Source organism: Benincasa hispida, chromosome 9, assembly GCF_009727055.1.
Source record: "Benincasa hispida cultivar B227 chromosome 9, ASM972705v1, whole genome shotgun sequence".
Classification (NCBI taxonomy): domain Eukaryota; kingdom Viridiplantae; phylum Streptophyta; class Magnoliopsida; order Cucurbitales; family Cucurbitaceae; genus Benincasa; species Benincasa hispida.
Genome location: NC_052357.1, coordinates 1,310,778 through 1,338,099, shown reverse-complemented (window position 1 = coordinate 1,338,099; position 27,322 = coordinate 1,310,778). Strand labels below are relative to the sequence as shown.

Below are 27,322 nucleotides of genomic sequence, written 5' to 3'. Positions count from 1 at the left end.
ATATCCAATGGACATAGAAATATATTTGTGGTAAGAAGAGTTCAGTTGTTGGTCTTTAGTGGAATGTCTGATAGTTAATGGGTGGTGGATCTCGTGGCTAAAAAGTTTAGTCAGGTATTCACGAACCGTTGGAGCTTCGAGCCACAGGTTCATTAGATCCCCTGGGTAGCTTTGATAAAATCGAGAACAGTGTTTGGGTTAATTTGAAATGTTTAAATTGACAAGAGGAAGTTCGATTATATATGATATAATTAGACTGGTTAATTATATATGATATAATTGGCTAAATGTATGAGATATACTATTTTGGAGAAAATTAAATATAAATATGTTTATATCAAGTAAAGGAGAAAATACTATAGTAGATATGTGATATCAAACTATAGGGTAAAAATATAATATGATTATATTTATTATTAATTAATTGATTAATTATATGATAATTAAGCCAAAAATCATGTTTGGATATGGGTTAGTAGGAATGAGTCGGTTATTGTAACTGATGAAATAAAAATGAAATTGTTTCATTTTTTGAATGGTTTGTTAGATCATTCAAGGGTCGTCCAAAAGAAAGCGTAGGCGCGCGTTGGTGAAAAGAAAACGATCGCTTAAGCATTTTGATAGCCTATACGATAGTACCTCTCCGCCTAAACGATCGTCTACCTCGTGCCTAAATGATCGCACACTTGTTCCTACACAATCGCATAGCTTCTCTAAATGATCATATAGTGTGCCGATTTTGCTAAATGTTCGTATACCATTTCCTAAATGATTGTTCAGTAAATCCTACACGATCATGTAGTATCTCCTAAACGATAAGCATCGTGCTATACGATAGCGCCTTTTCCCCTCCCACTTGCTTATCACCTACACGATCTGGTTTTCCTCCTTCCTCTACCAAATTCACCAAAGACCATGCTTTGGGTTCTCACTCTGAGAATACCTGGGGCTCTTTTCTGGTGTTGTCGTCCTCGCGGCGTTCGTGTTCATGCGGTGGTTCGTGCTGCTATTGTTGATGCTGCTGCTAGGCGTTTGTAGATCGCTTGGAGGGTTCCGCTATGTTGAGTTCCGAAGATTGAAGATCATCTTCAACTAGTTTGGCAACTCATTCCCTTGTTATATCTTATTCATAGAATTTCATTAATTAAGATTTGTTTGCATAACTGTACGTTTGAATGTATATTGTTATATTTCGGTCACTGTGAGATCGGAGCGATCCGAACACGCTCATGGAACTCTTCGGTAAGGGATCCTTCATAACTAACTAAACTCTTTAGTCACGGGATCCACCATCCGTTAACTGCTAAACACTCTACTAAAGACCGAAAATTGAACTCTTCTTACCACAGATATATTATGTGTCCATCTTAACTAATCAGCAGTGCGACAACCCTTCACAGATCGCTCGTAAGTACAGCTTGGCCAATAACCGTTATGCCCTTGTAGTTTCATCTAACTCCTTAAGTACCACTGATCCCTCTAATGAACATAAGTCATAGTTCTACTATAACTGAGTCCTCTCTTCCAAAGAGAAGCTGTGGCCACTATGTTCAAGCCCCGGAATCAGCCCTTAAGGGAGCAATCTCTCTACTTATCCCTACTTCGGGAAAGAAGTGAATTCCATCTTGTGGATTGAGTTTCCAGCTCCCAAATTAGACAAATCCCTAAAAAGGTAGGAATGTTGAGTTGGCAATCTGGCCACTCTCACCCATACTAATCAAAGAACCGCCCTAAAAGGCAGGAGTTCCAAAAACACTTAGGATTGAGGTCGTGTCACCTATGGTCGTTTAGGTAAGATGTAAGTCTCTAGTATCAACGGCGTTATATATAGAGTCCAGTCATCTCATTGTTTGGTCTTATACAAACTCTTTGTATAGGACACCCCCGCTCGCACGTCTCCACATGAATGGTCAGGATCTACAATCTATAGTAGTTTACAACACTTGCAAACCTCTACAAAGCGGTCTATATTCGTAGTGTCACCAGGATCAGATATCCTACCTTAATCCTTATACTACAAACCTATGTAGGTTATTACTTAAGGAATGATCCACTTGTATATCACATATACATGCTTAAGTTTACATAAGATAACCATGGAGCTTTGTTTATTGAATATGAGTAAATGCCAGAATGAAATAACATTTATTTTATTTATCAAACAATGTGTATTATTACAAACAACGAGACTCCAGGAGAATTAGGACACCAATCCCAACAATCTCCCACTTGTCCTAATGACTTGGGAGACTAATGTACAATACAATATAAAATATGTACAGTATATAATAAACTAGGGCATATACCCCAGTATAACCTCCCACTCACCCTAGACAAGATGCCCATGTTCTGCAGACCCAAACTCTCCAGGTGACCCGTGAACACTTTAGCCGTGAGGGCCTTTGTAAAGGGATCATCAATGTTGTGCTCCGACACGATCTTCGTGATTATCACATCACCGTGATGCACAATCTCCCTGATCAAGTGATATTTCTATTCGATGTGCTTACCCCGACGATGACTCTGAGGCTCCTTCGAATTTACCACAGTCCCGCTGTTATCACAATAAAGAGTGATAGGCAAATCCATATTTGGAACAACTTCCAAATCTGAAAGGAATTTCCTCAGCCAAATAGCCTCCTTAGTTGCTTCACAAGCGGCTACGTATTCGGCTTCCATAGTGGAGTCTGCGATGCATCCTTGCTTGATGCTTTGCCATAATATAGCCCTTCCATTTAGAGTGAACACTAACCCCGATGTCGATTTGCGAGAATCTCTATCGGTTTGAAAGTCAGCGTCTGTGTATCCTATAAGGATCATATTCTTATCTCCATACATGAGCATGTAGTCCCTCATTCTCTAAAGATACTTGAGGATCGTCTTGACCACAGTCTAGTGATCAAATACTGGATTGGACTGATACTGACCGACAATCCCTACTGCATAGCAAATGTCAGGTCTGGTACACAACATTTCATACATCAAGCTTCCTACAGCAGAAGCATAGGGAATCCATCTCATCTCTTTAACCTCTTAAGGTTCTTAGGACATTGATCCTTAGACAAAATGATTCCATGTCTGAAGGGTAACAAACCCCTTTTGGAATCCTGCATCATGTACCTGATCAACATTTGATCAATGTACGATGCTTGAGATAGGGCTAACTGTTTGTTCTTACGATCCTGAATAATCTAGACCTCTAGAACATACTGTGCCTCACCCAAATCTTTCATTTGGAACTAGCAGCTAGCCATTTCTTAATATCAGTCAGATACCCTACATCATTCCCAATGAGTAGGATATCATCCACATATAATACCAAGAAAGTTACTGAGTTGTTGATGATCTTCTTGTATACACAAGGCTCATTAACATTCTGATCAAAGCCAAACGACTTGACAGCAGTGTCAAATCTGATGTTCCAAGATCTAGATGCTTGTTTCAGCTCATAAATGGACCTATTAAACTTATAAACTCTTTGCTCTTGATCTGAAACTATGAACCCCTCTGGTTGAGTCATATAGATGGTCTCCTCAAGATTACCATTAAGGAACGCAGTCTTGACGTCCATTTACCATTTTCATAATCATAAAATGTGGCTATGGACAGGAGAATCCAGATAGACTTGAGTAAGACAACAGAAGAAAAAGTTTCCTTATAGTCAACTCCCTCAACAAGGGTATAACCCTTTGCCACGAGTCTAGCCTTGAAGGTTTGCACCTTTCCATCTACATCTCTCTTTCTCTTATAGATCTACTTACACCCAATAGGTCTTACCCCATCAGATGGATCAATAAGCTCTCAGACGTTATTGAAGTACATAGACTCTATTTCCTGGTTCATGGCTTTAACCCATTCATCTTTGTCAACATCCCTACAAGAATTTTGGGCTTTAGTGTCGGTTGGAAAAAGTGAAATCGGATGTATGATGTCGGTTTTATTTTTTTAAAAAAAAGTGGATCTTTAATGTTGGTTTAAAACCGACATTGTAGGGTACCTTTAATGTCGGTTTCAAACCGATATTAAAGACCTAACTTTCTATTTTCCGCCCCATTTTTTTCATTTCCTTCTTCACTCTCCCTCTATTTTATTTTTCCTCTCATTCTCACACTTCCCTCTTCATACCCGATTCTTTCTCACTCCTCTCTTCCAAACCCATGTCTACTGCTCATTTTGTTTCTCACTCTATCTTCCAAAGTGGATTTGTTGGTCGTTCCGCCGGATCTGCTGCTCATTTCGTCGTCGTTCGCATGTCTCCGTCAGATCTGTTGTTCATTTCGTCGTCGTCGTTTGCGTGTCTCTAGATCTGCTGTCGTCGTCATTCGTCGTTCATTCCGCCGCCGTTCGTCGTTCGTTCCATCGTCGAACGATCACCAGATTTGGACAAGGTTAACAGATTTTTGTTTCTATTTTTGTTTTTGTTTTTTTTTTTGTTTTTTTTTTGTTTTGTAATTTCTCTGTTTAATACATCTTGCCCTCTGGTGTTGCAGTTTCGGAGGTGCAGCTTAACCGTGCGAAAGAGTCAACAAAATCTACAGTTTTGATGCATCTAGAGTCCAGGGTACTCTTTCTATCTTCTTTCTCTCTCTCTCTCATTCACACCATATGTCTTTTGTTATTAGGATGAGAGAGAGCAAACTGCTTGTTACTAGGATGCAATCTCCATCTTTAAAGCTGTCAAAGTCAAATTGTGAACAAATCAAAGGGATTGGGGACGGGGAGTAGGTTAGGGGATAGTCCACAGAGGGAAAGGACATCGGAAGCCTAGACGTTGAACAAGGTCAGGGTCAGCATCGTGGTGGGCCATTTCCGCGGTCTCATATAGAAAACGCGAGGGAAAGCACCAGTGAAAAGGGAATTTCCTTTATCCACTTTTTGGTGGCTTTGAATCATTACAACTTTTGAGGAAATTGGTACAGATGTTCATTTAAATTTGTCCTCACTTTTCAATTGGATCGAATTTTGGTTTCTCCTAAGTACAAGAAGAGGAGATTCAAGAAGACAGCAAAGCCTCAGCGTGGAATGGAAAAAGAAAAGGACGAAAAAAGAGAGAAAGTGGCCGACTAGGAAAGCGTTCAAAGTGCAAGGCTAAATGGTTTGTGCCGTGTTTAGTTGGGCTTTAGCCTTCTGCTTTCCTCTGTAATATTCTTTCAGTGTGTTTTGGACATTGATAATAATTTGCCTTCAGGAGTTCTGGGAGTTCTACTGACACAAGGAGTGAGAGTACAAGTGATAGCAGTAGTATTCTGATGATGAAAGAGTTGATCATTGTGTCGCTACTCGTAAAATTAAAGATTCTAAGCATTTTGAGGCTAATCAAAAGGAATTTATGGTATGTTGTTCTCTTCTTATTCAATTATGATTTTTTTGCATAATGAGATGGTAGGGTTTGTAACAGTCCACATGTTACTCTCCAAGATGAGATACTGCAGCATACACTCAAATGATTTGAATATTGCAGATGAGAAGGAATTCTTTAATCCTGTTAATGAGACACTGTGGACAAACAGAAAATCAGGTCGTTAATTTATTACAGGAAGAAGGTGAACTGTCCCCAAAGCATGATGATATTCTGAACAATAATCATAAAACTGAAACTGAGAAACTTGAGAGATTTGCTAATCAACATCCCATTTCAGAATGGCTCCAACTTCTCTAGGATTCAACTTCATTCTTATTTCCTTTTATCTCTGTTTCTTTCTTTCTGTTGTTCCTTTAAATCAGTTGTATTGTTCTGAGTTTATATACCAGCAGTTGCTTCACAAACTTCTACATTTGTATTGATAGGAGCCCTACTCCCGAAAGGCAAGAAATAGCCCTAGGAGCATCATCATTAGAAAGTTGAGAAAAATCAAGGAGGAGAAAGAAAAGGATTATGGGTGGCGTTTGAATTTGAGAGTCTACAAGTAAATTAAGGATAAATCCAACCAAATAGTTGCGTTACGTAGCCTGCTTCTACAAGACAGGTGCTGCTTGTTAGGTAAGTTGTTTGAATATATGTTTATGTTCTACAAATTTTGGTTTAACACTCTACTTAATTTTAACAACATATCCTAATATTGACAATATACTATGAATGACACAAGCATGGACACCAATGACATGTCATATATGAGTTTGCTTAAGCTGAATGGTTGTTTTAATTATCATAGTTTATTAATGTATTTTATAAGATACATAATGCAAAATTTATGATAAATAAGATTGAAAATATAGTTTTTTTTTTTTTTAAGTCTAGGATAAACCTTAATTTTACAATATTCCAAAATTTTAGTAGGTGTTTCAAATTGACCATGACGCATTTAACAACTACATAGTTTCAAAATATATAAATATATATATATAATATTTATATATGGCACATATTTTGCTCTTAAAGTCTCATTTTCCTAGAACTGTTGCATGTGTCCTTTAGTAAAACTTGATATGAAGAAGATTCAGAGAGTAACAACGAAATTCAAAGGTAAGAGTATAAAATAAACAATTATTATCACTAACAAGAACATGATGAGAAGGGGGTTGAGAATCTTGTGAACATCTTGTAAAGAAAATGTCTCAATGTTGGAGGCATGTTGTTACTTTTGTGTTTTGGCATGAAATTTTTGTTCTTATGTTTACGCCTCTCAACTGTTTTGTGTAAATATCTCAATGAAAGCTAGTTATGGTTTCATTCCAATATGTCTCTCTGCTCCTAGATTTGGCCTTTTTTATGGTTCTATGGCCTTTGAAATTCGATTTGATTAATGGTTTTGTTGTATATGATACATTTGTTGATTTACTTGAAGTTCTAGTTCATAATTACTTGCTACCTTTGGATAACTTCCTTAAGAAAGGTAGAGTGAGAAGTTGAGTGATGAAGCAATTAAGGAGACACTTGATGAAAGGTAATTTTTACTGTGATTTGGTGTATCTCATTTGGATGTGTTTTTATTGTGTTACTGCAGAAGTATTTATCTTCTACTTTCCTTCTGTGAGAGATTACCAACAGAAGTGTTATGTACATCCAAAAGAGGAAGTTCCAAGGAATTAATAATTTTATCCTTAAAGTCCTTGCCATTAGATTAAAGAGATCACTGATTTGTGCAACACAATTCATCCACGATTGATATTAATGAATCTAATTTGGCTATTTTATGGGGTGTTTTCGTTGTTGTCCATATATTGTTAAAATTTCAAGCCAATTCATCCTTACTAGTGGACTTGTGATTGATGCACTTGATCAACTTTGTACTTTTGAAGGTAAAGTTTAATCATCTAATATGAAGAGTGGCTCTTATTTTATCTTATTTTCTTTATGACAGTGATATTGATTAGATGGGTGTATAAGATTATCATAATAAGTACCTATTGCTCTTATACAACAAGTGGAAAGGTGCTTCTTCTAGTTGAATATGGTTTTGATATTTTGTTTGTTTTTGCACATGCATACCCAGACTAGATATGTAAGATATGGCTATGGATATCTTTATTGCACTAGTTGAGGCTACTACCACTTTTAGGTGCTCGGTCTTATTTTTCTCTTTAAGAATTACAGTTGAATTTATTCATGCTCTTTTAGGCGACATATTTGGCGTCCCTAAAGAAAATTTGGAAAGCATAATTGGTGCCACCATAGGTTCTTACCTTAAGTTGCTCTCTAGTGAGAAGGTTGGGCTTGAAGAATTAAATAGACTTGTGTACCTTGCAAAAGATATAGCTCATGTTCACAAGTCTTGGTAGCTGTAGTTGATTATTTGGATTTTATTTATGAGTAAGTTGGAAATTTTGCATTCTAGACAATTTTTTCTACCTTCTAATCATTATTTCATCTCCAACCTTGGTTGTTGGAAGCATGTAGTATTCCCATTAACCGTGTTAATTGTAGGCTAGAGGTCAGCAAAATATTCTATTCTGAAGAGTTTCAAGCAGATAAGGTTGAAGATGCTGTACAGGTGTTTGCAGATAATTTGCGTCACCCAGATAAGGGAGTTCGTATATCTACTCTTAGAATATTATGCCACTATGAGCCTTTTCGGTCTGCCACCCTTACAAAGGACCCTTCAATTGATAACGAGATGGAAACTGAAAATTTGGAATAATATTCTGATGATTTAGTGGGCGGTGAGGTAAATTTGTCCACGTTCCTTTATTTTCTCGTCTGATTTTGTGTTTTGGAGCTCTGGATTCACAACAATAAAGCAGTGCAAGTTAAAGTTGTATGTAGTAGTGATTTTGATCATTTTCTTTCTATGTTAAATGTGATTCATGCTTTTTAAAATGCCTTTCAATCTTGCCTCTTGAGGTTTGAAATATATGTGTGCATACATATTTAAGCTGACAGGAAATAATGTTATAACATTGTCATTGGGTCATGTTTCATGTTTATTCTGAAAGCCTATACTAATTTGAGCCACTGCAAGTCTTATGGTAACATCTCAACTTATGATTATCTAGGTTGCAACCTCACTGAACTCTACTGAGTGTTTTATCCTACAATCCGACTCTTCTGTTTTCTCTTGGCATGGAAACCAAAGTAAATTCGAGCAACAACAGTTAGCTGGCAAAAGTTGCAGAGTTTCTAAGGGTAAGGTCTCAAGCATTTTATACATACATATATATATATATATATATATATTTGAATGGATACAATCTTCCGTTGCATGTGTTACGCTTACACCCAAATCTTTATTATTTGTGATCCTTTGAACAACAGTGGTAAGACAAAGATGCCTATAACCAGAGACTACTGAAGTTGGGGGGGTCTGTTCAAGAAGAATTATGAAGGGATACATACTTACCAAGTGGAGAGGGACAGTAAACTCATAATGTTTGTAAAATCATAATCTTTGTATTACTTGTAATTTGTGTTTTCAAGACCTGAATTATTGTACACCTTTTAAATTATAATTCTATAGCAGAATTTGCGGATTAAATGTTATAGATTTACAATCCATACATGAATAATATGTCAAGCCATAGCGTTCGATGATGATGTGCCATGTTATATCTTTTTACCGAAAAAATGGATTTGGCAAGGGAACTTTAAAAAACGGACAATAATTGATAAAACGGACATATTCGGGCTTCAATGTCTTTTAAGAATTAAAAAAAAAAGGCTTTAATGTCGGTTGCAACTAACAGGCTTTAATCACTAAAGACCTTTAATGTTAGTTGCAACCGACATTAAAGACCTTCAATGTCGGTTATAACCGACATTAAACGTCTTTAATATCGATTGCAACCGACATTGAAGCCTGTGTTATGGTATTATTGAAGCCCTTTAATGTCGGTTTAACACCGACATTAAAGGTAACCGACATTAAAGGGCTTTAATAACACTATCTTTAATGCCGGTTTCCAACCGACATTAAAGCCTTTTAATGTTGATTTAAAACCGACATTAAAGCTCGAATTTCTTCTAGTGCATCCTCCATTTCTTTCTTAAAAGACAATGGATCCTCGACACCATCATTTATAATGACGTTTTGGGCTTCAGTCGAACCCATGTAGCGATCTGGTGGGTTCATAACCCTCCCACTACATCGAGGCAGTCTCAACTCTTGAGCTGGTTGACTAGATGTACCGACCTCAACAACTCTTGTTGATCTGTCGGCCTATTCAACAAATCTTGTTGAACCCTCAACAATCTCAGTCTCACTAGAGATCTCATGCAAAATAAGCTTACTTTGTGGCTTATGATCCCTCATGTGGTCTACTTCCAAGAAGATAGCATTTGTAGAAACAAACACTTTGTTTTCACTCAGACCATAGAAGTATCCACCTCTCGTTTCCTTGGGGTAGCCTACAAGGAGGCAAACCATCGAACGTGGTTCCAACTTATTTGGGTTAGTCACTAGCACATGTGCCGGATAGCCTCAAATCCTGAAGTGGCGTAAACTACCTTTACGGCCTCTCCATAACTCAAAAGGTGTTTCAGAAACACTTTTCGAGGGAACATTGTGCAAGATATAACATCCAGTCTCTACTGCAAAACCCGAAAACGAGTCTAGAAGATGAGCATAACTCATTATAGACTGAGTCATATCCAACAAGGTTCTATTTTTCCTTTCTGATACACCATTCTGCTGAGGTGTACCAGGGGTCGAGAGTTGGGACACAATTCCATGTTCTATTATATAGTTCTAGAATTGGAGGTTCATATACTATCCACTGCGATCAGATCGTAGTGTTTTTATTTTCTTACCTAACAAGTTTTTAACTTCAGCCTTATACTCCTTGAACTTGTCAAAGGCTTGGATAATCATCTGTGAAAGAGATGAAATATTCATACCCACCCTGAGCTCTAACATTCATCTGACCACAGAGGTCTGAATATACAAGCTCCAAGGCTTTCTTGGCTCTATAACATTTTCTAGTAAAAGGTCATTTGGTCATCTTGCCTTCGAGGTATGATTCACATAATGGCAAGGAGGTTTCTTCTAAACTTTTTAGAAGCCCACTTTTTACCAACTTCTCAATCCTATTGAGGTTGATGCGACCTAACCTTAAATGCCAAATATGGGTATTTTCCTTAGGAGAAACCTTTGGTCTTTTAGCTGTTATTGTCGTACTGAACATTTCAGTGTTAAACAAGGCTTTTATGACTAACGACCTTAGTACATATAAGTTACTTTCCATTGAACCATAACCAATCTCCATTCCATTTTTATTTTTAAATAAACACTTTATTCTCAGAAAAGAAGACAGTATACCCTTGTTCAATAAGTCAAGAAACCGAGATTAAGTTCCTCTTAATATAGAACTACAAAAACATTATCCAGTAACAGATAACGTTTCTTGTCAACAAATAACTTCAGCCTGCCTACAACAACAGCTGAAACAACCTCACCAGTGCCGACTCAAAGAGTCATCTCTCCCTATGAAAACGTTTTCCGGGAACTAAAACCTTGGCAAGAGGAACTGACATGTTAGTAGCACTCGAATCAAGGATCCAGGAAAAATCATCATTCTCTACCAGACACGTCTCCAAGACCAATAAATCAGATTTACTGTCTTTCCTCCTCTTTTGGAGAGTAGCAAATCAGTGTCAGAACAACTGACACTACTGGTTTTGTCATCCATCCCTTTATGCTCGAAAAGTAAGAACTGACGTTCAAAAAAATCTTGCAATGAGTCCACGGTCTCACGTGCAATGATCATGTTCTCAACCCTTTGGGCCAAAACATCAAGTATGTTAGCCAAAATGTGAAGTCAGGTCACAAATTAGCCTTCATCCACACCTCATATGCATTGCGAACACTTCGCGGTGCATCAAGGGTCGGGACTTGAGAACACTCCTCAACCATGACAAATACAAGGTTGTTTTCCACAAAATAGGTTTCACACGATTCTTTCCACTGTAAGTAGTGGGTCATATTAAAAGCATTAAATGGAAATACTAACGAGTTTCTGAAAAGAAAAAAACACATTGACCTATGTTAGGTTTTAAAGCAAATACCCGTTGTAAAACAAAACTACATCCAATAAGGTTTTAGCAAAACTAATATGAACTCGTGTCACATCTAGTTCCACAATGACGTTTCAAAGGTTTAGGACAAAAGCCGTCAAAGAGAGGTCAATTAACCCCCCTCTAAATTGAGAAGTTCTCAACCAGTCATTAATACCATAACAACTTTTGCTCCTATAACGACTAGTCATCATTGATTTGGCCAAGAAATCATTAACTTACTTAACAATCTCCCTAAGTGTGACCTGCCGTTTTAGGCCCTAGAGATCCGCCCCAAAAATCCAATCCAAAGGGAAAAAGTTCGATTGGGGCACCTAAAGCGACCCTATCCATTTCTGGAGTTGACCTTAATCTTGACCAACTGCACGAAACCCAACCGAAGAGGGATGCTCCCAAGGCGCCACGAGGGAGTACAGAATGATCTCACTGTGTGAACCAATGATAAAGACCATAGGATATGTTGACACACACCCTTCACCCACTTACTATAAACAATCTCTCTGTTCACCTTGATATTGACTCATCTAAACATCATCCGAAGGGGGATGCTCCCAGAGCACCACGAAGCCAAGCATGAATTTCACGATGTGAACATTCAAGGAGAAACGTGAGTGGAATTATAGACATATCAAATACATCTCTTCCTCCCACTAAGTACTTTATAACCTAGGGTTTAGCTTACTTAGAAAAAAGACGGCTAAGGATTTTAACTAAGTGACTTTTAGGTTTGCCCAAAAGTAACTTTTACCTTGGATAATTAAACAACTTTTGATCATCATCCATTAAAATCTTAATCGAGTCTTTGACCAAATCGTCACATGCTTGTTAAAAATCTATCTAATTCACCTTTCCAGGTAGGTTCCCAGGTAGGGGTGTTATGTTTCCGTCAACTTAAGAACCCCAGCCTAGCTAGAACCGCCTTAGACAAAAGGTCCCTTATAGATAGATTTAAAACAAAATTAATCTTTTATGCCAACCAATTTAATCCTATTAAAGCGATTTTAAAAGATTAATCTAGGTTACTAAACTCTTTGGAACCATTTGTACTTAGGTCTATCTCAATCCAATTTTAAAACCCTTTTAAAAAACTTGAGTCCACCCTAAGTTCACATGCAACTCTTGCTTATTGATTTTAGGTCTAATTTCCTTTATAACACTTATAAACAGAAACCATAACCACAATGCTAAGTTAACACATGCAAGGCATTCATAACGCTTATAAACAGCCTAAGTGTCATGCTCAATGCATTGTCCATTCATTGCTACTTATTTTACATAACACTTATACAAAACAGCAATGAAACAAGAAAAACATGCTTCCATTCACCCTTAGACTATAACATTTATAATCAAAGGATGATGCATGGTAATGCTCACTGCATGCAAAATATAACTCTTATATTTAATGATGCATGCGCATGCTTTCAAGTAATTTCTTCATGCTCGATTATAACATTTATAATACATGATGCATGAATAATTGCACAACCTAAGGTGGGTTTTAAACTATATGTCAAACACTTTGGCATATAAGCACCATACATCACATTTCTAATAAATAAATGTTGATGAGCCAAGTAAAATTGACTTAAAATCACAATATTAAAGCTAACTATTACAAAGACAATGAGTCTCTGGTTCAAACAGGCGAACCGGGTCTTGAACTGTCCAGACGAAGCAACGTGTCTCCAACCATCATGTACTAAACTCCTCGCGATCATCTACACGATAAAAAAAATGCTTCGCTCTATCGCTTAACAATGCTCCCAAAGCTAAACCATCGATTAACAAATAATACACGATCGTGTACCTTTTACTAAGCAATTTCCTGAGGTACGCAATCGCTTAGCGCGCTCCGCACAATGTCCACCTTATGCGATCACCTAAACGACTACGATGCGGCAAAGCACCATCTCTTAAACGATCACTTAGCTAGCGCCTCCGTATCGTACGCGATCGTGTAGGTAGTCACTAAGCGATGAGGCTTGCTAGCTACACGATTGTCTAGCGCGCACTTTTTACTAAACGATGAACATCACATTCTCCCACTACGATTGTTTACCTCCAGCGCCTACGCGATCGGGCAACCAATGCTACACGATAGAGTAAACGATTTACTCCATCGCTTAGCATTAGCTAAACGATTGTTTAGTAAATACTACACGATCGCATAGAAAAATCTACACGATCGCTTAGATAAATCCCAATGATCGTTTACCTTAGGCTACACGATACGACCAACGCTTGATCTTCTTCTTCGTTGAGAACCGTATCTTCATGCTTCGAAACTTCATCACGAACAACTTGGTTAACTCAAACTCTTTTAATTACAGATCAATTGTAAGTTAATTACGCCCAAAAACACAGGGGCTCTTACAAATTAATACTTTGTAATTGAAGAAAGCTTTAACTAAAGGAAATTAAACCCAAAACATTCATCAATTCCATGAAAGAATTCTTATTCAAGAGTACCTACAAGCAGAAGTGGATCTTTCCGATTCATTGTGACAAAATTTCCACATATACATTCAAATATACTAAAATGCATTCATAATGCTAAAGAGATCAAGAGAACATACCAATTGAAGACTTCTTCTCTTCACAGAAAATCTAAAACCCAACCATCTACCTCGAATATTCTTCACACGAACAAAAAGAAACGGAGATGACACCACCACTCAGAGCCCTCAGTATTCTTAGAGTGAGAATCCAAAGGGTGGGCTTTGTTTGGATTTGGTAGACGAAAGAAGGAAGAGAGATCGTATATAACGATAAAGAAAGTGGGAGATGAGTTCGTCTATCGTATAGACAAAATGCTTGATCGTTTAGGTGAAGTATACAATCGTTTAGGAAAAAGGTAAGTGATTGTCTAAACGATCGTATAGAAAAAGGTAAACGATTGTCTAAACGATCGTGTAAAAAGCAATTGTCTAAACGAACGTATAAGAAAAAGGTAAGCGATCGTGTAGAAAAACTAAGCGATCGTCTATACGATCGATTAGTAAATATCATGAGCTAAACGATTACTTAGGAAAAGGTAAACGATCGTTTAGTAAATAGCACGCGGGGGTGTAATTGTTAAGCGATCGCTTAGCACTATCGTATAGGTAAGCGATCGTGCAGGCACTATCGTATAGGCATTGATTTTCTAAGCGATGACACACTTTTTAACACAATGTTCGTGCATCTCATGCTTAACACATTGTGAGTTATTTATGTGTCTCAAAGTGATCTTTCAACTCACTCATCTGTTATTAAAACAGAAGAGACGCTGTCCCATTTCCCTTTTAACTGTCCAATGAATGTGATCACATCATATTCATAACATATGAATTAATATCATATATTAATTATAGTATTTTTCCTCCACTAGATATAAATCATATTTATATCTAATTTCTTCTAAATTAATGTATCTCATACATAAAGTTAATTATATCACATATAATTAACTAGTTCAATTATATCATACATAATCGAACTCTCTCTTGTCAATTTGAACATTTCAAACTGACCCAAAAACTAACTCTCAACTTGTATCCAAGCTACCAAGGGGACCTTATAAACCTATGGCTCAAAGCTCCAACGGTACGTGAATAGCTGACTAAACTCTTTAGTCACGATATCCACTATTCGTTAACTGCCAGGCATTCCACTAAAGATCGATAATTGAACTCTTCTTGCCATAGATATATTTCTATGTCCATTGGATATAACCAATCATCAATACAATGACCCTTCACAGATGCTCGTAATTACAGCAGACCAATTTACTATTTTGCCCCTATAGTTACATCTTCCTCCTATCCTGTTTTGCCCCATATCCTGTTTTGACCCAGGATATGGTTAGTATGCTTGAAAATGGTACTTGGCGGGAAAATATGGTTGGCTTCAGTTGACGGGAAACGATAGTCGGTGATGACCGGCCGAAAAATATGGTCAAGTTACCTAAGCATAACTAGCGGGAAAGAAATGGTCGATGTGCACATTGGGGGGAAAATGGGGTATAGGGAAAGTTTCCATAAAATTGTTGTTGTGTTGTTGTGTTGACAGTAGTTGACCATTATCAGGAAATGATTTCAGTGGCTTGGCTGAGGGAATGAATTTGAAATGATATTAATGTGTTGTTGAATGCATGCTGTTTTCCTCAAAAGTTTATTTTTGATAAGCCAAGGTTTTGTTTATAAGAAAATATACCCCTCACTGGGCTTATTAGCTCAGGTTTTCCAAATGTTTTCTTATATTCCCCCCGCCAGGTAGCAAAGCAGAGCATTCGAAGAGGAGTCGATCACCCACCACCACCATCTCAGGATTCGGTAAACTCTCGAGGCACGGCTCAGACCATGAATAGAAAGAAAATTTAATTATATGTATAGATAGATAGGGGGAATCTTGTAAACCTATTAAAAATTTATAATAAATATGGGGGAAAATATTGGACATGAGTATTGTCTTAGGATGCTATTAGTTACCCTCATGCTCCCTTCCCGGTCTTGGGGTTTAAGGCTTAGGAGGGGGTGTGACAATGTGTTTATCATGGTTTGACCCATCGCTTGGTGTCTTGGCCACACACTCTATACCAATGTATGGTCCTTCATGCGTTCACCACTTTAGCCAACATGACACCCTCCATTACAAGACCAATGCATATCCAACTTTCACCATGCGTCCATGCCTCACAAGTCTTAATGCATGGTTGTCCTAGGCTTCAACACTTAGCCAAATTTCCACCTGTTAAGCTCCAACTCAAAGTTACTCAAACGTTTACTCCAATACTTAATATTTAACTTATACTTGGTTTATTTTCTTAATTACTTGCTTAAGTAAGGAAATTGGGATCCGGGTTTCACAATTACTTCTCCCTTAAGAAAATTTTGTCCTCGGAATTTGCTCGAACCTACTCCGATTTAAGGTCTCACAGAAACCTCTGTCGCAAACCTTTATAAGCTTTTTTATAACTACACTTCCGTTGTGCTACTCTGATATTAACTTCCTTAGTTTGTCAACGATACTTCTTCTAGCTGTCTCTTAGCTAGTTGTCGAACCAAACTATCTACAAATAACTTTCCTATCTCAAATTCTTATTGAGAATAACTTAATTCATTCTTACCTTCCCCGACGGATCTTCAGGTAGCATTGTGAGTTCCAGGTCAGGTCGTCTGCTAGGTCCGCCACTTCCACTTTTCCTCTTAGTCCCACTTGACTAATTTCTAGGTTTCTCTTTAAACCTATAGAATCTACTCTACCACACATCCCTCTAGTTTTCCTGAATACAAACCTTATGTTTCCCAGAAACTTATGCTCTGATACCAACTTCTCATAGCCCCTCTCGAGCTCACCTCTTGAACCTGAGAGAAGGCATGAGGACGACAGATACCACCCTTTTGTGATACCTACTACCAATCTAAACCTTTTACACTCATTAAACTTTAAGCCAATTAAATAAACAACAACAGTTTCACAAAACTTATTTTATTACTAACAATATAACATTTATACAACTCTCATACGTAACTACAAAGTTTACAACAACAACTTAAAATCGGAAGTGTGGTTATGACGTGGCAGACCTTGACCTTAGCAGCACCCTGGAACTCATCATCTTTCACTACCTGAAAAGAAAAACATAAAAGAAAAGAATGAGCTTCAAGAAGCTCAGTGAGTGATAACAACATAACAAGTCTCTCACAACTTATAGCAAATAAAAGCATATCACATTACGAGGTCAACATCAAAACCTCAGCCTGGGATGAGTGTGTTCTCAACCCTACCTACACACACGATATATAGTTAACCTGATACTAATCATAAATGCATACTCTCCTGTATTCCCTATGTGCACATAGATCCCCGCTTATGGTCTTAGAAGCTAGGCCCGTTGGCCCTCTAACAATCTCATACAAGGTTCCTCTCACAAGCTCAGAAACTAGGCCTTATAGCCCCCTGATCATCCTGTGAGATTCTGCTTTGGACTTAGGAACTAGGTCTATTGACCCCCTGACCATCCTGGTAACATATTCTCATTATCGTTCCCGCTACTCAAACATTTACTCCAATACTTAGAATTTTCTTCCCTTCAACATAAGATTTAACATATACTTGGTTTATTTCCTTAATTACTTGCTTAAGTAGAGAAAATAGGATTCGAGTTTCACACAATTCCCCAAAGGTTAATTGCACTCCTGCTCTGCCACTCAAAGACTCCAATTTTTCAAAAAAGCTTTAGATGTCTATTGTATATGTTTGTACATAAGTGTTGTTCATGTTAGGGACGAGGGCTAAGTTTTAGGACTCACTAAACTCAATATATATTAATGATGTAATTATGTTTTATGCTTAATCCCTAGTTGGGTTATCTAAGATTGAGTTTCCTAAACTGTTGTTTACATTCCAGGAATTACTAAGGATGTTAAGGATGATGGTCTAATAGTAAGAGCCACAAAAGGGTTGGTAGTTGTTGTCGTCGTATTCTTTTCTAGGTTAAAGGGGTAATCTGGGAGCGAATGTGACATTACACCTCAATAGAAGATATATTAAAGGACGTGTCTAATAATGAATCTCAAAAGGCTTCAAAACGATCCACTAGAATGGGAAGATCCTCATAAATTTCAACCTGAGAGATTTTTTACAACACATAAGAATATCGATGTTAGAGGACAAAATCTCTGGTCGATGCCTTTTAAGAATATCGATGTTAGAGGACACATAAGAATATCGATATTTCATTTGCCATCAAAGTTATGCATCTAACGTTTGGATATCTACTTCATGGGTTTGAAATTGGAAGACCATCCCATAAGCTAATCAATATGGAAGAGAGTATTGGATTAACTAGTATTGCAACAACCCCATTTAAAGTTGTTCTAACTCTACGTCTCTCTCCTTCGATTTATGTGTGTAATTAAGAAAAAATGAATATGGACAAAATGAAATAGTTCCGTATAAAATTTAATGCCAACAGTGTTAAATATCTATGTTAATAAGGGTTGTAGTCTTATATTTAATATAGAATATATTATAGGTGATAATGTTTTGTTAGTACAATATAGAAAAGAATAATCAAATTTTTTATTTCAAAGTTGATATTACATATTCTATGTACTCGAAATGAACACCACATAGTTAGTTTAAATATGTATTTATTTTTTCCTTCTTAATTAGAGGCCAAAATTTAAATTAAAATAATTTAAAGAAATTATTTTAAATAAAAAAATTGCTGAAAATATTTACAAATATGACAAAATATCACTGTCTATCTGTGATAGACCACGATAAATAGCGATAACTATTATCCTTATCTATCTTAACATGGATAGACACACATAGTAATTATCATAGTTTATCGTTGTAATAACCCAATTTTTGTGGTAATTTTTAATTTAATTTTCTAAAATTATTTGGGTGTTATTTTGAATTTTGAGGTTAAATTGAATTATTAGGAAATGATAATTTAATATCAAAATTTGCTTCGATGAAGGATTTTGGAATTTAAATGTTTTAAGGAGAATTTGGGGGTGTATTCTTTCTTATCTTTATCTCAAATTTTGTGCTATCCCATTGCATTTTAGTTTTCACAGTTTTATCACCGCATCCTCTTTAATCACTGCAATCATTTGATGTAGATAAATTTAGTAGTTTATCGCATGTTGTTTCTTTGCCAAGTATGATTTCAATGATGAAAAATATGCTTCTATTTCTTTCGTATATACTAGAGTCAACTTAGTCTTAAGATAGTCACCGCATGAAATATTTCTCGAAGTTAGGGTTTTGCTATCTTTCTTTCAAACTCTCTTTACAACACATTCTAAGAACATCGCATGACTCATTTCAATCTTTTGGCAATGAATACATTGTCGAATTTTAAATTTGGGGGTGAGGTATTTATTTTTATTTTCGACCTTGCTATTTCTAAAAAAAAAAAATTGAATAAAAACTCCACTATCAACGCAATGGGAAACCCATGTTGATAAGAGTTAAGTTGTGAAAGACACTTACCCATAGTTGGATGTCCGCATGACGAACGTGGGGGCAAGCCAAAACGAAAGTAAGTCACCAGGATCAAAGCATAAATAAATGATCGCAACTCCACTGCCAAATAGGTATGAGTTTAGTTTGAGAAAGAGTGCATTGCTCGAAGTTGGATGTCCGCATGACACCCGTGGGGGCAAGCCAGAACGAAGGCAAGACACTTGGATCAGCGGAAGGTCGGAATATATATATATAATTGTTCTAATGCGTTGAAATCATGTGACCGCAATATTATGAAATTGATGCTTAATGGATGCAAATTAACATGTTTCATCAACGCAATCCAACATTGTTTAAGAATTTAGCACTATGATAACGTGCATTTCTGCCCGTTATCATATATCACTACATACATGCTTAAGTTACATAAAGACAACCAGGGATATTAAGTTTATTGGTTTGTGATAAAATAAAAAACATCTAAATGTGCAAAGTCAAGAAGTGAAGTAAATATCATATATATTATACATCACAAGTGTTCTTACAAATTTGTTTACAAACTACAGGACACGAGACTTTAGGGCAAAAACCCCAACACTCCATCCACAAATAAACTTAACAATTAAACATAAATACAGAAAGCCACCGAGACTATAAAATGCAGTTCAAAATAGACTTGTAATTTTGAATATCAGAACAACATGGCTCTAATACCAATTGAAAGAAATCGTGCACGAGGATTTCCATGAGCAGCGGAAAAATCATTCCAAATTACAATCATATATGAACTTTACAATTACAGTCATAAACAGAAACAAATGGTTATGCATTCATTATAGAAATTATAGCATGATACAACAAAGAATCAAGGAGAAATGCTACACACATTTGTAGACTCATCGCCAAGGTCCTTTATCATGAACACTCGAACACATCAACCTTGAATGCTCGTCCAACATGACCGCTATACTGCACGAATGTCGCACACTCAAACTCAGCGATCAACTCGGTCACGAACACCCCAACAGCACGAACAGCCTCCACAGAACCTCGACGATGTAAAGTTGAGTATAACACCACCAATAAGGCTACCTTGGTATTCTTGGTGTGAGAATTCAGAGGGTGTGCTCTGTGTGAACTTGGTTTGAGGCAGAAGACGGATGAAACAACAATCGTGTAAACAATTGAGCAAGTGGGAAATGGTTGAACCTATTGTATAGGTCGATGCCCAATCGTTTAGCAAAAACTAAGCGATCGTTTAGCTCATCACTTAGTTGTGTATCTGTCGCCTACAAACACTACACGATCGTTTAGCTCACTCCAAGTTGTCGCTTAGTAAATCCTATTTACTTGACAACTTCCGTGAGATTATTTTTCGAGAGAGAAAATCTCAAATTGACAAAATTTAACATTACTAAAATTAGGAAAACAATTTTCTTTTTATCTCACGGTTACCATGAAACTACCAATAACCTCCCACTTAATTGGTTTTTAGAGAAAAAGATTTTATTATCCAATAATTAATATTATTATAAATATAAATGATACCCAAATTACCATAATATATTTATAACCTATAGTTTTAATATTTCATCTCATGAAACATATAAACCATAGCTCTTTTTCTATTCCATGGTACTTAATGTATATCTCATTTACATTAATCCTCTACTAGATGTATCTCATACATCATACCGATCATATCATATATAATCGAATTACCTCTTGTCAATTTTAAACATTTCAAATGAAAACCAAGAACTGATCCTCCACTGAATCCATTGAGCTACCAAGGGGACCTCATGGACCTGTAGCTCAAAGCTCCAACGATACATGAATAACTGACTAAACTCCTTAGTCAGGGGATCCACCATCCGTTAACTGTCAAGCACTTCATTAAAGACCGACAACTGAACTCTCCTTACCACAGATATATTATGTGTCCATCTTAACCAATCAGTAGTGCGATAACCCTTCACAGATCGCTCATAAGTACAACTGGGCCAATAACCGTTATGTCCCTATAGTTACATCTGTCTTCTTAAGTACCAGCGATCCCTCTAATGAACATAAGTCATAGTTCTACTATGACTGAGTCTTCTCTTCCAAAGAGAAGTTGTGGCCACTATGTTCAAGCCCCGAAATCAGCCCTTAAGGGAGCAATCTATCTAGTTATCCCTGCTTCAGGAAAGAAATGAATTCCATCTTGTAGATTGAGTTCCTAGTTCCCAGATCAGACAAGTCCCCAAAAGGTAGGCATGTTGAGTTGACAATCTGGCCACTGTCACCCATACTAATCAAAGCACTACCTTCAAAGGCAGAAGTTCCCAAAACACTCAGGATTGAGGTTGTGTCACCTATAGTTGTTTAGGTGAGATGTAAGTCTCTAGTATCAATGGTGTTATATATAGAGTCTAGTCATCTCGTTGTCTGGTCTTATACAAACTCTTTGTATAGGACACCCCCGTTCGCACGTCTCCACATGAATGGTCAGGATATACCATCTGTAGTAGTTTACAACACTTGCAAACCTCTACAAAGCGGACTGTATCCATAGTGTCACTAGGATCAGATATCCTACCTTAATCCTTATACTACAGACCTATTTAGGTTATCACTTAAGGTATGATCCACTTGTATATCACATATACATGCTTAAGTTTACATAAGATAACCATGGAGCTTTGTTTATTGGATATGAGTAAATGCCAGAATGAAATAACATTTATTTTATTCATCAAACAATGTGTATCATTACAAACAACGAGACTTCGGGAGAATTAGGACACCAATCCCAACAAATATAAATGGTAAGAATTATCAAAATCAACAAGAATGCTCTTCTTCATCTCAAGGAAGAGGAGGTGGAAGAGGAAAAGACTTTGGCAGAAATCAAGGAAGTGGTCGTGGTAATTTTTCTCACATTCAATGTTTTAATTGCAAAAAGTATGGTCATTTTCAAGCAGATTGTTGGGCAACGAAAAATGAAGATGGAAATTCCCCTATGATGCATAAAGAGGAGAAAAATGATGAAGGCGTTCTATTTCTTGCATGTAGTGCTCAAGACGATGTTATAAAGTTTACATGGTATCTTGATAGTGGTTGTAGTAACCACATGACAGGAAATAGAAGTATATTTGTTACTTTGGATGAATCTCTCCAAAGTGAAGTGACAACTGGTGATAATACTAGATTGCAAGTCAAAGGCCGAGGTGATATTCTTGTTAAGATGAAGAAAGGCACAAAATGAGTTATGGATGTATTCTATGTTTCAGGTCTGAAGCATAATCTTTTAAGTATTGGCCATCTGCTTCAGCGAGTTCTAAAAGCTTCATTTGATGGTGGTGTGTGTGCCATCAAAGATCAGACTGGTGTTCTTGTTGCCAAGGTAAAGATTACTGCTAATAAGATGTTTCCTCTTAAATTTACATATGGTCAAATCTCTTTTTTTAGCAGCATATTGAAGGATCCATCCTAGCTTTGGCATTTTCGATATGGTCACTTGAATGTTGAATCACTGTCGTATTTTTGCAAAAATCATATGATGAGAGGCATTCAAAATATCAACCATGAGACAGATATTTGTGAAGTGTGTATATTTGCAAAACATCATTGAGATTCGTTTCCAACTGGTAAAGCTTGGAGAGCCTCTAAACCCCTTGAGTTGATTCATACAGATTTTTGTGGTCCCATGCATACATTATCAAATGGAGGTAATCGATTTATTAATGATTTCAGTAGAAAGTTATGGATTTATCTTTTGAAAGAAAAAAGTGAAGCATTTGAATGTTTTAAATCTTTCAAAGCTTTAGTTGAGAATCAAAGTGGCCATAAGATAAAAACTTTGAGATCTGACTATGGTGGAGAATGTATAGTTTTTGATAAATTTTTCAAGGAACAAGGTATTCATCATCAACAGACAGATCAAATGACTCCACAATAGGATGGAGTTGTAGAAAGAAAGAATAAAAAAATCATGGAGATGGCGAGAAGTATGCTAAAAGCAAAAAAGATGTCAAATGAGTTTTGGAGAGATGCTGTTGCATGTACTGCTTATATTTTGAATAGAGCTGCTACAAAAAGTGTTCCGAGTATGACTCCTTATGAAGCATGCTTTGGTGAGAAGCCATGTGTTTCTCACTTGAGAGTTTTTGGGAGTTTAGCTTATTCTCATATATGAGATAAGCTATGGGGTAAATTAGATGATAAATCAGAAAAATGTATTATGGTCGGCTATAGTGAAAATTCTAAACCTTATTGGTTGTATAATCCTTTGTTGAAAAAGATTACTATCAGTCGGGATGTGATTTTCAATGAAGATGAAACTTGAAATTAGGATGTCCTTGGAGAAGCAAAAAGTCCATATCATATTAGCATGGACAAGAATGGAGATCCTCAAGACTCAGAGCAAGTAGAGATTCAGTAGTGGTGCCATCTTCATCTGCATCGCCATCTTCCACAAGTGATGATGATATATCACCAAGAAGAATGAGAAATATCTAAGAAATTTATAATGCTACTAGCAGAATTGATGATGATGTTGTTGATTTTGCATTATTTTTCAATGTTGATCCTATGAATTTTGTTGAGGCGATCCAAGATGAAAAATAGAAGATTGCAATGGATCAAGAAATTGATGCAATAAATAAAAATGAAACATGGGAGTTGATGGATCTTCCAGTAAACAAACAAGTTCTTGGAGTAAAATGGGTGTACAGAACAAAACTGAAGTCAAATGACGAAGTTGAAAAATACAAGGCAAGACTTGTTGTAAAAGGCTACAAGCAGGAATATGGTGTGAACTATGAAGAGATCTTTGCTCCTTTGATAAGAATTGAGACAATTCGATAGATTTTGTCTTTGGTTGTTCAAAATGAGTGGAAAGTTTATCAAATGGATGTAAAATCCTCTTTTTTGAATGGACACTTGAAGGAAGAGATATTCATTGAGCAACCTTTGAGTTATGTGAAAAAGGGAGAAGAAGACAAAGTGTACAAATTGAAAAAGACCTTGTATGGATTGAAGCAAGCTCCGTGAGCTTGGTATAGTCGCATTAACAATTTCTTTGTAAAGACAGGTTTTCGAAGGTGTCCATATGAGCATGCACTCTATGTCAAAGAAGATAAGTATGGAAAATTTTTTATTATTTCATTATATGTCGATGATTTGCTTTTTACTGGAAATGATAAACCGTTGTGTGATGATTTTAAGAATTCCATGAAAAGAGAATTTGAGATGAGAGATATGGGTCTCATCCATTATTTTTTGGGAATTGAAGTCAATAAAAAAGATGGAGAGATTGTCATCTCACAACAAAAGTATGCTCGTGATTTGCTGAAAAAAATCAGAATGAAAAATGCTTTTTCTTGTAACACGCCCATGGATGCAAATTTGAAATTGAGCACGAATGATATTGGAGAATATGTTGATCCAAGCTTATATTGAAGCATAGTTGGAAGCTTAATGTACTTGACTGCAACAAGACCTGGTATTCTATTTGTTGTAAGTATGTTAAGCAGATTCATGTCAAGCCCGAAAAGAACTCATTGGTACGCGAGTGCTTCATTACATTCTTGGCACTATTAATTTTGAAATTTATTATAAGAAAGTTCTAGAATCAATGTTAGTTGGTTTTGTGATTGTGATTGGGGTGGTAATGTTGATGATCATAAAAGCACATCTGGTTATGTTTTTAGCATTGGTTCAGGTGTTTTTTCATGGACTTCAAAGAAACAATTTGTTGTTGCTCTTTCTATCATCGAAGCATAATACATCTCTTTATCTACAACTGGATGTCAAGCTTTATAGCTTAAATGGATGTTGAAAGAATTGAAGTATACGCAAAGAAGTCAGACTACTTTATATTGTGATAATGGTTCTGTCTTTGCATTATAAAAAAAATCCAGTCTTCCATGGAAGAAGCAAGCATATTAGAATCAAGTATCATTTTATCAGAGACTTGGTTAGAGATGGAGAAGTGATGGTCAAACATTGCAAGACTCAAGATCAAGTGAAGGATATTTTTATGAAGGCACTGGAGTTTGACTTATTTGTTAAGTTTAGAGAAAAACTTGGAGTTGCTCAAGTCTAGATTAAGGGAGGATGATAGAATTAATCTAGACTTATATTTAAGGTGCATGAATTATTTTTTATTAGATACATGAATAGTTGAGATTCAAGGAATAGTTGAATACATGAATTATAAGATACATTGATGAATGTTCACATTGATGAATGTTCATGTATTGGTGAAAAGTCACATGTATTTGAATTTATCATTGATGTCTTTTGATGTATTTTTTACTAGTATATATATATGTGTAGGATTTGTCATTTGTAAGCAAGCCAAGAATAAAGTAATATTCAAGTTCTAGTTTCTCCAATCTTGTGTGAGTAAGAGAACAATTTTCTTCTTTTATTTATTGAGTTGTATTGTGAGGGCCTACTTCGTTTCTAACAGTATGTGATCCTAAAAAGCTGGATAAGTCAAGTTATTACTAAAGTAGAATTCAATATAAGTTACATTGTCTTTCTTTTTTGGAACCATATAAGTTAATTTTACTTTAGTATTTTTTTTCTTTTTCTTTTTAATATCTACACATTTTTTTTCTTTTGATTATCTCGATTACTCCCAATCGTTAGTTTTTGTCCTTATTTGGAATTTCAACTTCAACATCTTCTTTTTTTCCTTTGATTTACTTACATTGTCATGGTGTTTTTTAGGGTAAATTGGAGACCAATAACAAGCAGAAAATCTGTTTAAACTTTTGGAAGGATTCTATAAGTCTGCACTCTCATATGGAAATAGAGAGGGAGATTGGATGCTAGTTGGAGATGTCCCTTTAGGGGTATGTTGCTTACTAGTCTATATCTAACTTTTATGTTTAGAATTATAAAACGGGAAATGTAGATGATTGAATTTTGTGTAGAAGAAGGATGAGTTGTCAGAGAATTTGATTATGTATGATTATTATATTGATGCTTGCTTTGCATACCTTTTTCTAAGAAAAGAGAAGGTTGGACTAGTTTGATGAAATTTGTGTCACTTGATCTATTTTAATTCCCTTTTTTATTCATGAGATGCAATTTAGTCTATTATATCGTACGAAGGAGGAAGATAAGTTACAAAACAGTATAAGATTTAAAAGAAATTTTGAGTTGCAATTTAGTCTATTGGGTTCTGATTTGATTATGATTTGGTGATTTAACCCTTATGAGCTTTGGTAATTTGTTGATTCCTCATTATTGACTAATTTGTTGATTCTCAAACCTTGTGGTATTTTAATCATTGTTTTCAATCCAAATTGCTTAAGCCAAGAAATTAAATTGAACTAATGTTGTTTTTGGGTCACTATTTTTTCTATTACTCTTTAATGAGGGTAATATTATGTTTCAATTTTTACTTATTTGTTCAAATTTTTGTTTTAATATACTTTGTACATGGGAGAATAGTCCCTCGGTTCCAAGAATTGAGAGAAAAACACAAAAATTATCCTTGGAACAACCACCGACAGACATCAAGGAAACTTGAGAAGGTATCATTGAACACTCCTTGTTTATCTTCAGTTTATTTTTAGTCATTTTAACCATTTTGTAATTCATTTATTTCGATTTCTATTCTTGTGTGCAACTTAGCAAGTATATTGTACTTGTTCAACATAGAATATATATATGTATACTTCATGGTTAATACGTAGAGATTTGCTGTCTAAAGTATATGGAGTTGATTTGGATGAATAATATATTTTATCTTGGTTTTGGAGGTAAATTATTATCAAATTCCTCTTTTATGACTTATTGTGGATTTGTGAAAGCAATTGAGATTTTATTTTGTGTATGTATAGATAAAAGAGAAATATTATTGATTTGCACGTGCTTAAGTAAAAGATATATATATATATATTTATA

The 27,322-nt window shown here is 36.0% G+C and overlaps 3 long non-coding RNA genes across 4 annotated transcripts; all 3 read left to right on the top strand.

Moving 5' to 3' along the window:
- The first annotated feature begins 4,086 nt into the window (after nt 1-4,086).
- LOC120085490 lies at nt 4,087-5,359 on the top strand. Of its 2 annotated transcripts, XR_005483966.1 has the most exons (4): nt 4,087-4,388; nt 4,491-4,561; nt 4,653-5,095; nt 5,189-5,358. It is a non-coding gene; the product is annotated as an uncharacterized LOC120085490 (long non-coding RNA). The 2 variants fall into 2 exon arrangements; XR_005483965.1 differs by having other exon boundaries at nt 4,491-5,095; nt 5,189-5,359.
- Nucleotides 5,360-7,281: 1,922 nt separating this feature from the next.
- Nucleotides 7,282-8,757, top strand: LOC120086529. The gene is made up of 3 exons (XR_005484243.1): nt 7,282-8,105; nt 8,434-8,563; nt 8,693-8,757. It is a non-coding gene; the product is annotated as an uncharacterized LOC120086529 (long non-coding RNA).
- A 17,005-nt stretch (nt 8,758-25,762) lies between these two features.
- LOC120087252 lies at nt 25,763-27,062 on the top strand. Its single transcript, XR_005484467.1, has 3 exons — nt 25,763-25,803; nt 26,138-26,262; nt 26,867-27,062. It is a non-coding gene; the product is annotated as an uncharacterized LOC120087252 (long non-coding RNA).
- The last annotated feature ends 260 nt before the right edge of the window (nt 27,063-27,322 follow it).